This window comes from Vipera ursinii, assembly GCF_947247035.1.
Source record: "Vipera ursinii genome assembly, chromosome: 14".
NCBI lineage: Eukaryota > Metazoa > Chordata > Lepidosauria > Squamata > Viperidae > Vipera > Vipera ursinii.
The window spans coordinates 4,950,218-4,965,785 of record NC_139527.1 but is presented as its reverse complement, the minus strand read 5'-3'; positions in this window follow the sequence as shown (position 1 = coordinate 4,965,785).

Genomic DNA, 15,568 nt, shown 5'->3' with positions numbered 1-15,568 from the left:
TTCTTCTTCTTTCATTACAGACGAACAAAAAACAAATACTTGTGCTTGGGGGGGGTGTCTTCTATAAGGCTGTTTTGATTGATGGATTCATGGGGTGGGGGCTAATTCTGTTGAAATTCAACCCTGTGAATACCATGTGGCTTGAAAGCATGGAGGAGACTAGGGGATCCCTAGATGCATACCTAAATGCTGAGTTTGTGCTCCACAGATAGCCCTCGGGTTTTTATATTTTATATTTATATTTATTAAATTTTTTATACCGCCCTTCTCCCGAAGGACTCAGGGCGGTGTACAGGGCAAAATATTAAAAACGAAGTACAAAAGTTAAAAAAAACAATTAAATATTATGCACGATATAAACAGTAATTAAAAACATGTTAAAAACCCAACCCTTAACCCATCAAACCAGGCCGGATTGCTCAAATAAATAAGTTTTTAGATCCCGCTGGAAGGAGCGGGATCTATACCACTCAAAATTGCAACAGGACCAGAAAAAGGGATCCTTCACACTTACCATCCCTGCAGCATCCTCACCTTCACGAGGTCAAAATTTTGGGTGCTTGGCAACCAGGATGCATTTACAATGGTTGCAGCATCCTGGGTCATGTGACCACCGCCCCATTTGTGACCTTCTCAGAGGGCTTCTGAGGAACAAAGTCAACAGGGCAAGTCTGGTTGGCTTAATGACCATGCGCGATTTGCTTCCCAGATGTGGTGAGTCGTTTTAACAACCGTAGCAAAGGGAGGTTGTAAAATTGCATCTGGCTCGCTCAGCGATTGCCTTACTTAGCGGTGGAAATTCTGGGCCCACTTGTGATTGTACGCTGAGGACTAGCGGCATATTTGCCTAACATTAATCGAACCTCGGTTTATTGGATTTAATATCTGGGTATTCCCCTCCTCGGTAATCTCCCCACCCTACCACAGTGCTTCTTGCAAACCACCACACTACAACCAAATTCATTTTAAGAGTGGTATCCGCCTTCATAATTTTTTTTTAAAAATCTCAATAAAGGAAAATGTTTGTAGTTCAGGGTTGAAATGTGAGATCCTTGACGCTCTCTGAGCTTGGGGGTTTTCTTGCAGACCCCACTAGGTAACATCATCAGTGCCAGAAGGAAGTGGGGTTTGCGGAGAGGAGGAGGAGGAGGAGGAGGACGACGACTGTGGGGTCCTTGGTGCTGATGGATGGTGCTTGGTTGTTTTCTTGTAGACATTTCATTACCAAACTAGGTAACATCATCAGTGTTAGAAGGAAGTGGGGTTTGTGGAGAGGAGGAGGAGGAGGAGGAGGAGGAGGAGGAGGAGGAGGAGGAGGAGGAGGAGGAGGAGGACTGTGGGGTCCTTGGTGCTGATGGATGGTGCTTGGTTGTTTTCTTGCAGACATTTCATTACCCAACTCGGTAACATCCTCGGTGCTCATGATGTTAGCACTCAGTACTGATGTTGTATGTAGTTTGGGTAATGAAATGTCTGCAGGAAAACAACCAAGCTCAGAGAGCATCAAGAATCCTTCCCCCTCCCTGGCAAAATAAATTCACTTATCCCTTTTTAAGAATTCAGAAGAGGCTTCTTCGTACCCTTTTCTGCTTTGGACCTTCTTGCCCCCCCCCCTGCTTAAACTTGGAACAGGTGGCCCTCAGGAAAGGACGGGGTGATTTGTGACTTGGTCCTTGCTTCCCTGCGTGAAGCATCCCTCTGCGTCATGCGGCAACGTTGTTGTTGTTGTTGTTTTAAAAAAAAGAATTGCTGCGAAACAAGAGCTCTGCGGCAAGCGCAGAACAGCTTCTCGTTTTCCTGCAAAGCTTTTGGGCAACATCTTATTAGGCAGATGGTGCCAGGGGCTTCCTGGTGGAATGATTGAAGCAGCACCATTAAGAGTTTGACAGAGCAGGGAAAAAGCAGGTCCTGGAAAGGAGCGGTGGAACATCTCAGCTGAAGTGCAAGGAAGTAAATGTGTAGGTCTATTTGTGTGTGTGTGCGTGTCTGTTTTACATTGTTAAGGGGAGGGAAAAAACAACAAGAAAGAAGACTTGCAAGAATCCCGTCCCGTCCCATCCTATCTCATCCCATCCATTCTGCTCTAATTCTATTCTGTTCTGTTCTATTCTGCAATCTCTTCTTCTCTTCTCTTCTCTTCTCTTCTCTTCTCTTCTCTTCTCTTCTCTTCTCTTCTCTTCTCTTCTCTTCTCTTCTCTTCTCTTCTCTTCTCTTCTCTTCCCTTCCCTTCCCTTCCCTTCCCTTCCCTTCATTCTACTCTACTCTACTCTACTCTACTCTACTCTACTCTACTCTACTCTAATTCTATTCTATTCTATTCTATTCTATTCTATTCTATTCTATTCTATTCTATTCTATTCTATTCTATTCTATTCTATTCTATTCTATTCTATTCTATTCTATTCTATTCTATTCCTAATTCTTATTCTATTCTATTCTACTCTTTCAATATTCTATTCTATTCTATTCTATTCTATTCTATTCTATTCTATTCTATTCTATTCTATTCTATTCTATTCTATTCTATTCTATTCCTAATTCTTATTCTATTCTATTCTATTCTATTCTATTCTATTCTATTCTATTCTATTCTATTCTATTCTATTCTATTCTATTCTATTCTATTCTATTCTATTCTATTCTATTCTATTCTATGCTGTTTTGCTCTGCTCTGCTTTGCTTTGCTTTGCTTTGCTTTGCTGTGTGTTTCCAGTATCAAAATGATGCACATTTTAGACCCAAATTGTAGCAACTACATTGCCAACAACTGGTTGCATAGTCCCTGGACTTTAAAGTTTGCACAAACACACACACACACACACACACACACACAAACACACACACACACACACTGGGGATATTTGCAGAACCACCTTCAATTCTCAGTCTTGAGCCATGCTAGAAAGATATGCTGAAAGCACACACACACACACACACACACACACACACACACCCTCCCCAAATAAACCCAAGAGTGGGTCCTTCTTAGTGGCTGTTCCCCACCCTCCCTTCCTTTGAGAATGCTCTTAAGATTCCACAGGGCACATGGGCACTTAAAGTGGTAAAGCTGACTCACGGGTGGATTTTATTACCTAATTTATAGTTAGATTTCTCTGGGCTTTATGTTGATATATTAGTGTCTGTCTCTCCCTCCCTCCCTCTCTCTCTCCCTCTCTCTCTCTCCCTTTTACAACACTGCAAAATGCCTGGATTTGTCAAAGCAGGGGGTGTAAAAATGTTTGTATAAATAAATCATGTCGGTTGCCAGAAGCCAAGGGGAGGCGGTGTAATGGGATGGCTTACACCACCAAGGCATTTACTCAATCTCCAGAGTTCAATTCACAAAGGGTCATGTTTTGAGGGCAAAATTAATAGCCTTGCACCCTGTTTTTTCACCCTGCACCCCCACCCCCACCCCCCAGAGTTGCTCAGTTGAGGCATTGGCAAAGGAAGGTTAGATATTAATGAACATTAAAGGGAATGCTGAAGAGAGCAGGCGACCGTGAGTTCTAGTTCTGCCTTAGGCATAAAGCCAGATGGGTGACTGGACAGCCTTTTGCCTGAAATGTTATAGGATCTCCCGCTTGAGCAGCGGGTTGGACTAGAAGACCTCCAAGGTCCCTCCCAACTCTTGTTATTCTGTTATTCTGTTAAACCATGTCTGCTGCAGGAAGCCCATCGTGCCATCAGCTCGAATCAACAGGAGGTACCTGAACTCGATAACAGACACGCTGCCTGATTGATGGGTCTTGCACCGAGGATCCTGTCCAAAGTGTCAGAAATTCCCAGGTGATCTATTTCTCGCCCACCGGCTCTCCGATCCTCGTCAGGGGTGTAACAGAAGCATATTGACAAAGACACTGCCAGCTAATTAGGGCTTCTATCGGAGAGCTACAAAAGTAGATTCACTTGGCTTTTGCCAGAGCAATGGGTCTCGCTGGCCTATGGAAATAAATCTTCATTGATTTTTCTCTGAATTCTCTCCCCTTGTAGCCCTGGGAGGGGCGGGGTGGGGGTGGGGGCTGTTGTTTTTCCAGCCCTCACAACAACAACAAAAAAACACACGAGAAAGAGTAATTTATATACTGTATCCTCCATGTGGTGTTGCTAATGTGCCCCTTAGCTGGAATTCGCTTTGTTCAGGCTGCTGTTTCTAAAACAGCTAATTTGGCTTCTCCCGTTCTCTTTCCCATCAAATCTGGGGCTTTGGAGAGAAAGTGCCTTCTAACTAATGGTGCAAAATGAGGATGGTGATGATGGCGGGGATTTATATCTCATTTCCTCTCATTTTAATCTCAGGGTCTTCAGCTTCCCAGATACTTGGGAAGGATCTGATGGTCAAAGTACCAAAGGCGATCGGAATAAACAGCAGCAATATATTGTTATTATTAATAATCGTACATCCGTTTGCATCTGTTTAAAAATACAGGTAGCCCTTGACACACAATCACAATTGGAACCAGAATTTCCTGGGCTAAGCACAGTGGGTGCTGAGGGAGCCTATTTTAAAACCCTTTTTTTTGGCCACCCTTGTTCAGCAAAGCACTATCGTTGTGACATGAAACACATGGTCATTAAAAAAAATCCAGCTTCCCCCATTGGATTCGCTCGTCGGAAGACTAGGAAGACTAGAAATAGTGATCAGACGACCCCACCAACTGTCATAAATACATATCAGTTGCTAAATTCCCAGTGTTGGTCACGTGACCGTGGGAATATTGCAAGTCATAAGTGCCCAGAATTCGTCCTAAGCCATTTTCTTCAGCGCTGCTGCAATTTCAGTCACTAAATTTATCTTTGTGTGTCGAGGACTGCCTGTAAGCAACTTAACCTAAGGCATGGCAAACAAACTCACAAAATTTGCCGACGGATCTGGGCGACGCAACAGTGGTCAGAGTAAAAAGGGCGGGAAGGGAATCGTTCGTAAGGGGTGAATTATTTGAACGAGTCAATTAAAAGGAACGGATTTTAATTATTTGAAATGAGTTCATTCACAACTGGGTGCTCCGTCACTGGAGGCTTTTAAGAAGAGATTGGACAGCCATTTGTCTGAAATGGGAGAAGGTCTTCTGCTTGAGCAGTGGGATTGACTAGAAGACCTTGAAGTTCCCTTCCAACCCTGTTATTCTGATGCTGGAATGGCATCTGAGCAAATGACCATAAATAGTTCTGCGCTGGGGACAGAACCCAGATTGTCATGGAAGAAAGCCAATTCCTTTTCTCATAAAAAAAACCAACATCATCCTAATTGCAATTTTTTTAAAAAAAAAAACCTGCCTGAAATTTGCATGCTTGTGTCCCACTCCTAATGGATACGTATTGGTGCAAACTTTCCCCTGTTCCTCCTAAGATAAAATACTCTCTGTACATTTCTCCCACAAAGAAATCCTTTCTGATCCATCCTTCCATCAAATTTAAGGGGTTTCTAATGGAAATTGATCAAAGAGAGAAGCAACCTGGAATTAAGGAGAAACTTCCCAACAGTGAGGACAATTAACCAGTGGAACAGCTTTGCCTCCAGAAGTCGTGGGTGCTCCATCACTGGAGATTTTTAAGAAGAGAGACTGGACAGTCACTTGTCTGAGATGGTATAGGTTCTGCTTGAGTAAGGGGCTGGACTAGAAGACCTCCAAGGTCCCTTCCTATTCTATTCTATTCTATTCTATTCTATTCTATTCTATTCTATTCTATTCTATTCTATTCTATTCTATTCTATTCTTTCCATTCCATTCCATTCCATTCCATTCTATTCTATTCTATTCTATTCTATTCTATTCTATTCTATTCTATTCTATTCTATTCTATTCTATTCTATTCTATTCTATTCTATTCTATTCTCGCATCATTTCATCTGGAGGCCAAAGTCAGGAAAGGATCAAGCTTATAAATACATTCCAGAGAAAAACATTAAGGTAGGGTGAATGTTCAGGTTAGGGTTACCTCAAAGCTATCGTCCTAGAAAGACCTGGTGTGTCCTACAGAACCTGTCTGTCAAAGCCACTTGTGAAATGGGACTCCTTCTTCTGATCTCGGGGACCTCAGCGAGCAATAGAAGAATCTCTGATGTTCAGTGAAGTTGACCTTCATTGCCTTCACAAGGCAGATGGTGCTGGGGCACCATTTTGAATCCCATCTTCCCACCGTATTTCCCATTGGATGAATACGTTTTAGGAGTGGAAGCTGGCGCCATCTTCCTGAGATGCTTCTTGGTAGCTGATTTGGGGACCGCTGGTGGAAGGACAACACTTGGAGCTTGCACTGGCTCTGCAGGATCTGAATTCGATCTAGATAAGCTGGAATAGAAACCATTCCTGGCGGTAATCGCGTTCACAGCTCGGAACATGGCTTGGTTTCGGCCAGAGATGTGAAGTGGGTGAAGAGTTGGGACAGACCTGGATTTGAATTTCTCTTCTTGGGAGATGGTATTCCCCAGCTTCCCACCTTCGGGAGTCCTGTAAGAGCTTCCTTTCAGCTGGTCAAGGGTGTTCTCATCTAGCTCCTTCAGAGGACTGAGGTCCTGGAAAAAGTGATGGTCATTATAGGCATAGAGAGCCTCGCGAAGGTTGTGTAGCTCCTCCATAACTTCTGTCTTCATGGTTTCAATGCTGGCCACTAGTTCTTCTTTCAGCTCTGCAAGGTCCCTTTGCAATGCCTTTTGGACTTCCATGGAGAGCCTGCTGCAATGACTGGTGGAGTGATCCACACACAATGGACATACAGCATTTTGACCTTCCAAAGTCTCATTAGTACTTACAGGCAATGCTTTGTCATCTTCTCCATGGACTAAGTTCTCCACCAACTTCATCAGCTGACCATCTGATGGGGGATCTTCTGCCTGTTCTCTGATGGAAAATTGGGCTTGGAGATGTCTCCTCAGATCTGCCAGCCTCTCTTTGTCCACACTGTCACTTCCTGTGGTGCTGGGAAGCTCCGGAGAAGCAGGGCTTTCTTCCTGACCAACGTCGTCTTCTTCTTCTTCTTCTTTCTGCTCTTCTTTTTCTAAAGAGGCAGACTCTGCCTCCTCCTTCTTGCCTTTCTTCTCCCGTTTCTGGACAGCATGAAGGTCCCCCATGGTCTTCAGCCCCTCGCTGGCTGCCTGAAGAAGCCGCACATGATTCCAATTTCTGGATGATTCTGAAGACATCCTGCCCTCTTTACCCAAACCAGCCTCAGCAAGCACCAGAACGGGTGACTATCGTTTCTTGCAATGCTGGAGTGTTCAATAGCAAAATCAACACATGATTGCTTAGGCAGTCCCAGAGGGAAGACGGAAAGGGACCGAGGGATCAGCTAGAAAGCAAATACTATAGCTACTGAGAAGCTCTGGACTCAAGAAGGCTGTATTTGAGGCAATTACTCTAGAGAACTCCCTATCCTCAATGGGAAGGGCTTTCTAGCAATCCAGTAAAAGAGGGCAGAGAAGAGCAATAAAGACGGTAAGGGGTCTGGAGGATAATAATAATAATAATAATAATAATAATAATAATAATAATAATAATAATAATAATAATAATAATAATAATAATAATAATTTGGAAGGGACCTTGGAGGTCATCTAGTCCAACCCCCTGCTCAGGCAGGAAACCCTATACCATTTCAGACAAATGGCTGTCCAGTCTCTTCTTAAAAACCTCCAGTGTTGGAGCATTCACGGCTTCTGGAGGCAGGTTGTTCCACTGGTTAGTTGTTCTAACTGCCAGGAAGTTTCTCCTTCGTTCTAGGTTGCTTCTCTCCTTGATGAGTTTCCACCCGTTGCTTCTTATCCTGCTTTCAGGGGCTTTGGAGAATAGCTTTGCTCCCTCTTCTTTGTGGCAGCCCCTGAGTTATTGGAAGACTGCTATCATGTCACCCCTCACCCTTCTCTTCATTAAACTACACATCCCCAATTCCAGCAACCGTTCCCTATATGTTTTAGCCTCCAGTCCCCCAATCATCTTTGTTGCTCTTCTCTGTACTCTTTCTAGAGTCTCTAGAATGAACCAGTGAGCTAGATATGTCTACTCTAACGAAGAGAAGGTTTAGGGGTGACATGATAGCTGTCTTCCAGGGGCTGTCATAGAGAAGAGAAAGACCACTTAATTCTCCAAAACACCTGATGGTAGGACAACAAGCAATAATTAAGGAGAGACCCAACCTAGAACTAAGGAGAAATTTCCTGACATGGAGAACAATTTATCAGTGGAATGACCTGCCTCTATCACTGGAGGTTTTCAAGAAGAGATCGGACAGCCATTTGTCAAAAAAGGTGTAGGGCAGGGGTAGGCAACCTTGGCTCTTTTATGACTCGTGGACTTCAACTCCCAGAATTCCTGAGCCAACATGGCTCAGCATGGAAACCTCTCCCTTTCCCCTCCGCGTGGCTGGCTCAGGAATTCTGGGAGTTGAAGTCCACGAGTCATGAAGGGGCCACAGTTCCCCCATGCTGGCTCAGGTATTCTGGGAGTTGAAGTCCACGAGTCATAAAAGAGCCAAGGTTGCCTACCCCTGGGTCTCCTGCTTGAGCAGGGCGGATGGATGAGAAGAACTCCGAGGTCCCTACTAACTCATTCGGTATTCTGTAAATCCTTAAAACAATATAAACAAATTTATATAATACTCGAAATTTATAACATTACAAATAAAAGAAAATCAGTTATTTTAGAAATTGACCCCCCAGGTTCTAAAATTCAGAACAAGGTTTATAACATTACACTAAAAGAAAAACAACAACAACATCGAAAAAGATTATTTGAGAAGCTAAGCACCAGATTTTAAAACTAATGACAAGACACACCTCTTCTGCAGGATATAAATTCACAAAAAAGCCAACATGGTTTGATTTATGCCCTCTTTTCCTGCCCTGGCAAACTCAGAAGATGGCTAAGCATTTTGACAAGGATTTGTGGAAGACATCTAAACAAAACAAAGGCTTCCGAGATTCACTTTTTTAAAAAAAATGTTCACACAAACGTGTCTATTGCAACCACTACAGTGTTGTTGGTGAGAATTCGAGTGGTCCTTTCTATTCCCCAAATTGGGTCAAATTGATTAAATGGATCCCTAGGAGCTTAAAATTCTTACCAGGAGAAGCACCTTAGGCTGTTTACGTAATTCGAATTGTGTAGACACTTCTTAAGAAATTGCTTAAAGATTCCTTAAGAAGACCCTACAAAGAATTAGGGATTTCCATGAAGGATGAAAGGGATGCGGTGGCTCAGTGGGTTAGGACGCTGAGCTTGTCAATCAGAAGGTTGGCAGTTTGGCGGGTCGAATCTCGAGTGCCGCATAGCAGAGTGAGCGCCTGTTACTCGTCCCAGCTTCTGCCAACCTAGCAGTTCGAAAGCACGTAAAAATGCAAGTAGAAAAATAGGGACCACTCCGGTGGGAAGGTAACAGCGTTCCGTGTGCCTTTGGCGTCTAGTCATGCCGGCCACATGACCACGGAGATGTCCTTGGACAAGCGCTGGCTCTTCGGCTTTGAAACGGAGATGAGCACCGGCCCCTAGAGTTGGAAACGACTAGCACGCATGTGCGGGGGAACCTTTACCTTTACCTATGAAGGATGAAGTGGGGTGTAAAAACATGCCTAAATCCGGAACTTTTACGGATAATTTAAAAATGGCAAAGAGAAAAGGAAAACAACCCAGGATTTTGATAGCCACTTGTTTCTGATCAGCAAACGTTCTTTTTCTGGATGAAGTGAGCTTCAGCTTTGTTGTTGTTAGCTGCGAAGTCGTGTCCGACCCATCGCAACCCTATGGACAACATTCCTCCAGGCCTTCCTGTCCTCTACCATCTTCTGGAGTCCATTTAAGCTCACGCCTACTGCTTCAGTGACTCCATCCAGCCACCTCATTCTCTGTCGTCCCCTTCTTCTATTGCCCTCCACCTTTCCCAGCATGAGGCTCTTCTCCAGTGAGTCCTTCCTTCTCATTAGGTGGCCAAAGTACTTGAGTTTTAGCTTCAGGATCTGGCCTTCTAAAGAGCAGTCAGGATTGATCTCCTCTAGGACTGACCGGTTTGATCGCCTTGCAGTCCAAGGGACTCGCAGGAGTCTTCTCCAGCACCACAGTTCAAAGGCCTCAATTCTTTGGCGCTCAGCCTTTCTTATGGTCCAACTTTCACTACCATACATTGCAACTGGAAAGACCATAGCCTTGACTATACGCACTTTTGTTGGCAGGGTGATGTCTCTGCTTTTTAGTGTGCTGTCTAGATTTGCCATGGCTTTCCTCCCCAGGAGCAAGCGTCTTTTAATTTCTTGGCTACAGTCCCCATCTGCAGTGATCTTGGAGCCCAGAAAAATAAAATCTGTCACTACCTCCATTTCTTCCCCATCTATTTGCCAGGAATTGAGAGGGCCAGCTTACAAATACGTTTTTGAATAAAATTTGTTAGTCGGGGGGAAAATAAAAAACATGATTAAACTTCTGATTTTTGGCTACCATGGGCGAAACAGGTTCTCGTCGTACAAAGTAGAGAAAGAGGAGAGGTCCAGAAAAAAAGAGGATAGCTTTTAAGTGTGATTCTCTTAACACACACACACACACAAATTCTGATTGTCATTGTGTTTTTAAGTCAAGGGCTACCTGAGGTTGATTTCCTTCTTCAGGTCATCTCCATGTTTTGAGGTTGAAAGGTGGGACTGGAATCTAAAAAGAAATAAATCAAATGAAAGGCCCAGCAATTAAGCAAAGCTTCTGCTTCTGCTGAGTCACAGGTTAGTCTTTGTAAACTTCATTGCCAGTAATTCTGCATCTCAGGGGGGCTAATTAACCCGGGCCCACCTCCCCATCCCTATCTCAGCCTTTCTCTAATTAAAACATCTCCCTCTAATGAAATCACTTTAGCTTAACGGGTGGTAAACAGCAGAAGGAAGCTGTAGCAACTGGGCTGTTTCATCCCTTCTCAAGAAAGCTTCCAAGGGATTCCGAGAAATGCGTAGCCAAGATCCTTTGTCCCACCATCTTCTGAAGGATTCTGGGAGCTGCACAAGACCACAATTTCCCCGTCATTCCTACAGAATTTCCTATCTGTGGAAATAAGGTGGAGGGTAAATGATGACTTTGGCCCAGGGCACTGTCATAATTCTGAGATATAAGAGATGGCCATCAACGGAGAGGACTTCTTCAAAGAAAGATGAGGGGAATCCATGTAGGGAAGGGTTTATTTGTGGCTGTCAACACAGAACACCGCATCCTAGGGCTGGATGGGACCTCAAGAGGTCTTCTAGTTCATCCCCTTGCTCAAGCAGGAAACCTTACGCCATCCTGGTCAAATGGCTGTTGAGTCTATTTTTCATACCTCCAGTGATGAAGCACCCAAAACCTCTGAAGGCAAGCTGTTCCCCTGATTATTTATTTATTTATTTATTTATTTATTTATTTATTTATTTATTTATTTATTTATTTATTTATTTTAATTCCATTTATATCCCGCCCTTCTCCGAAGACTCAGGGCGGCTTACAAGCTTAGCAGTAGCCTTCATTCTATGTATATGCCTGCTTGTTAGGGCTTTCACACACACACACCCCAAGCGGCATTATTACAAAGTCAGCTTAATTGCCCCCAACAATCTGGGTCCTCAATTAATTGTTCTAACTCTCTGGAAGTTTCTCCTTAATTCCAGGTTGCTTCTCTCCTTGATTGGTTTCCATCCATTGTTTCTTGTCCTTCCTTCAGGTGCTTTGGACAAGAGGTTGACCCCCTCCTCTTTGTGGCAGCCCCTCAGATATTGGAACACCACTACCATATCACTCCTAGCCCTTCTTTTTACTAGACTAGACAAACCCTAGACTAGATATAGGTAGATGATGGCTGGCCACTATCAAAGAAAGATGCTGGCCTAACTCTGAGAGCTTGGCTGCATCTTTATTTGTTAACCTAGGACAGGGGTAGGCAACCTCGGCTCTTTTATGACTGGTGGACTTCAGCTCCCAGAATTCCTGAGCCAGCCATGCTGAGGGGAAAGGGAGAAGTTTCCAAGCTGAGCCAAGCTGGCTCAGGAATTCTGGGAGTTGAAGTCCATGAGTCATAAAAGAGCCAAGGTTGCCTACCCCTGACCTAGGACATAAAATATAGACCCCAGTAGAAAATTCATGGGCTGCGTGAAATAATGGATTGCCCAGTCCATTAGCATCACAACGATGGGAATAAAAATAGAAAATGAGAACAAACAAGTAAAGGTAGAAGGCTTTTTAAAAAGGCACTCCTTTTTTTTTCATCTTTATGGATTAGCTGACTCTTCCCCCAAAGTCAAAATAGATGTGTCTCCTTGGGCAGGATGCATAACATATAAAGATAATATTAAATCCCCCCTCCCCTCGCACCTAACGAGTTTCTCTTCTCTATATTTTATTGTTAATAAGCCTAATGTTTGATGGATGACAGCCCTGCTCTGCTCTTTGGGGAACTGGACATCTGAGCCCCCTGCTTCAAGGTTTGTTTTCCCCACCTCCCATTCTAATAGTTGATAAGCAGCTTGTTAAACACCAAAAGGGGTTTTCTGGCTTGCTGCTCTAATGTTATGATGTTATTAAGTTGAGATTTGTAGCCCTTCGGGCCTGTTGAGAGGCAAACAATTTATTGAGCTTTCTATAAAGAAAAGAGCCTCTTGTTGCGGGTGAAAAAGGAGAGTGCAAAAGTTGGGTTGAAACTTAACATTAAGAAAACAAAGATCATGGCATCCAGCCCTCTCAATTCCTGGCAAATAGATGGGGAAGAAATGGAGGTAGTGACAGATTTTATTTTTCTGGGCTCCAAGATCACCGCAGATGGGGACTGTAGCCAAGAAATTAAAAGACTCTTGCTCCTCGGGAGGAAAGCCATGGCAAATCTAGACAGCACACTAAAAAGCAGAGACATCACCCTGCCAACAAAAGTGTGTATAGTCAAGGCTATGGTCTTCCCAGTTGCAATGTATGGCTGTGAAAGTTGGACCATAAGAAAGTCTGAGCACCAAAGAATGGAGGTCTTTGAACGATGGTGCTGGAGAAGACTCCTGCGAGTCCCTTGGACTGCAAGGCGATCAAACCGGTCAGTCCTAGAGGAGATCAACCCTGACTGCTCTTTAGAAGGCCAGATCCTGAAGCGGAAACTCAAATACTTTGGCCACCTAATGAGAAGGAAGGACTCACTGGAGAAGAGCCTCATGCTGGGAAAGGTGGAGGGCAAGAGAAGAAGGGGACGACAGAGAAGGAGGTGGCTGGATGGAGTCCCTGAAGCAGGAGGCGTAAATGGACTCCAGAAGATGGTAGAGGACAGGAAGGCCTGGAGGAACATTGTCCATGGGGTCGTGATAGGTCGCACATGACTTCGCAGCTAACAACAAATAAAGAAGAACAACTAAAGGGCAGCTTTTCCTGCCTTGACAGAGAGATGAGCAGTCCTAGACTTGCACCACAATTGGGACCAGATTTTTCCCCCCGTTGCTAAGCAAGGCAGTTGTTAAGTAAGTTTTGCCTGATTTTACGAGCTTTTTTGCAACTTGGTTAAGCAACTTACTGCAGATGTTAATGAATCATATGGTTGTTACGCAAATCCGGCATCCCCCATTGTTTGTTGGAAGCTGGCTGAGAAGGTCGCAGATGGTGATCACATGACGCTCAGATGCTTATAGACTTAGGTTGTTCCACTTGGACTTATATACCACTTCACAGTGCTTTATAGCCCTCTCTAAGCAGATTGACAGAGTCAGCCTCTTGCCCCCAACAATCGGAGTCTTCATTTTACCAACCTTGGAAGGATGGAAAGCTGAGTCAATCTGGAGCCGGTCAGGATCGAACTGCTGACAGTTTGCAGAGTTAGCCTGCAATCCTGCGTTCTAATCACTGTGTACCAACAAAGGAAGGGAGGGAGGGAGGGAGGAAGGAAGGAAGGAAGGAAGGAAGGAAGGAAGGAAGGAAGGAAGGAAGGAAGGAAGGAAGGAAGGAGAAAAGGTAGAGAACTAGCATTAGCAATAACGTAGCCCTTAGACTTATATATCGCTTCACAGTGCTTTGCAGCCCTCCCTAAGCGGTTTACAGAGTCAGCCTCTTGCCCCCAACAATCTTGAGTCCTCATTTTACCGATCTCAGAAGCATGGAAGGCTGAGTCAATCTTGAGCCTGGTCAGGATCGAACGGCTGGCAGTGAGCAGAGTTAGCTGTAAATTCAAGCCGGTTGCCAAGCGCCCGAATTTTCGTTCAAGTGACTGTGGAGATGCTACGACAGCCGTTAAGGGTGATCAACTGGTCGTAAGTCACTTTTTCCAGTGCTGTTGTAATTTCAAACAGTTGCTAAAGGAATGGTTTGAAGTCCAGGACTACCTTTTATTCCACTGTCTCTTCTTTCCGCCTGGATCAAAGGTGGCTTATGAAGTCAGGTGCGCCAACATTTTTTTTATGGGGGAACCGTGGCTGTTCCCCCTTCTCGGTTTCTTCTGAAAGGGAAAGGATTGGAGGAACTGATACGATTGGCCGTGCCTGGTTTGGACTCACCAGATCCAGAAAGCCCTGGTTCAAGCTTAATGGGCAAGTGATTGAGGGCCTCTTGTTCTCCTGTAAAATTAATGCTAATTCTCCCCGGTCTTCACCCGACACTTATTCACTGTGGGAGATAAGCCAAGGTGCTTAAACACCTACCTTGCTCCCTCGAGCTTTTTCTGCACAAAATGTCACCCTGGTTACTCTTACACCAAGTGAGCTCCCAATGGACATTAGAAGGAATAATAACATTATTATTACTTTCGGCTAAACTCAAGTCCAGCGGTTTCTCTAGTCCTTCATCTTATTTCTCCTAACGGTCATCCAAAGTTTGCTTCTGCCAGCAATAATAACCTTTCCCCCCATGCCTTGGGGAACTTAATGAGCCCTCGTGCATGTCAACGTCTCCAGGATCTGCCTGTAGAAGTTGACAGTCTTTGTTCTGCTGGATTTTCGGTGGGCTGAGGTTGCGTGTTTTGGTGTGTGTGAAAGAGACAGAGAGGGAGAAAGAGAGAGAGAGAAAGAGGGTGGGGAGAGAGGGGGAGGAGAGAGAGGGAGGAGAGAGAGAGAGAAAGGGGGAGAGAAAAGAGAAAGGGTGGGGAGAAAGAGAAAGGGTGGGGAGAGAGAGAGAAAGGGGGAGAGAGAGGGAGGGAGAGAGAGAGAAAGGGGGAGATAGAAAGAGAGAGGGTGTGGAGAGAGAGAAAAAGAAAGAAAGAGGGAGATGGAGAGAGAGAGAGAGAGAGAGAGAGACGAGAGAGAGAGAGAGAGGAGAGAGAGAATTAATTTCCAATTCTTTTTCCTCACCAAAAGGTTTTGACAAAGAGCAGGCCCCTTGTCAGCCTTGCTTGGTAGACCAGACATGACCAGGTGAGCTAATTCTGCTTTATTGTAAAACAACATTGACACACACACAAGTCTGAAAGTACAACCTTCCCCTTGTATATGCCTGAGAAACTAGGTAGAGTCCCTTGTTGCGTCCCTCTCTCCATTCCTTATGCAGCTGAGGGATATGCTGTTTATCTAATTATCTAATCATCCCCTGGGCAGCATCGCATCTGCCCAACTCCCAAGGTTTTCCCCACATATCATTACAGCCCCCTCCTTTGCATCCCAAGAAACTAGGGCGGG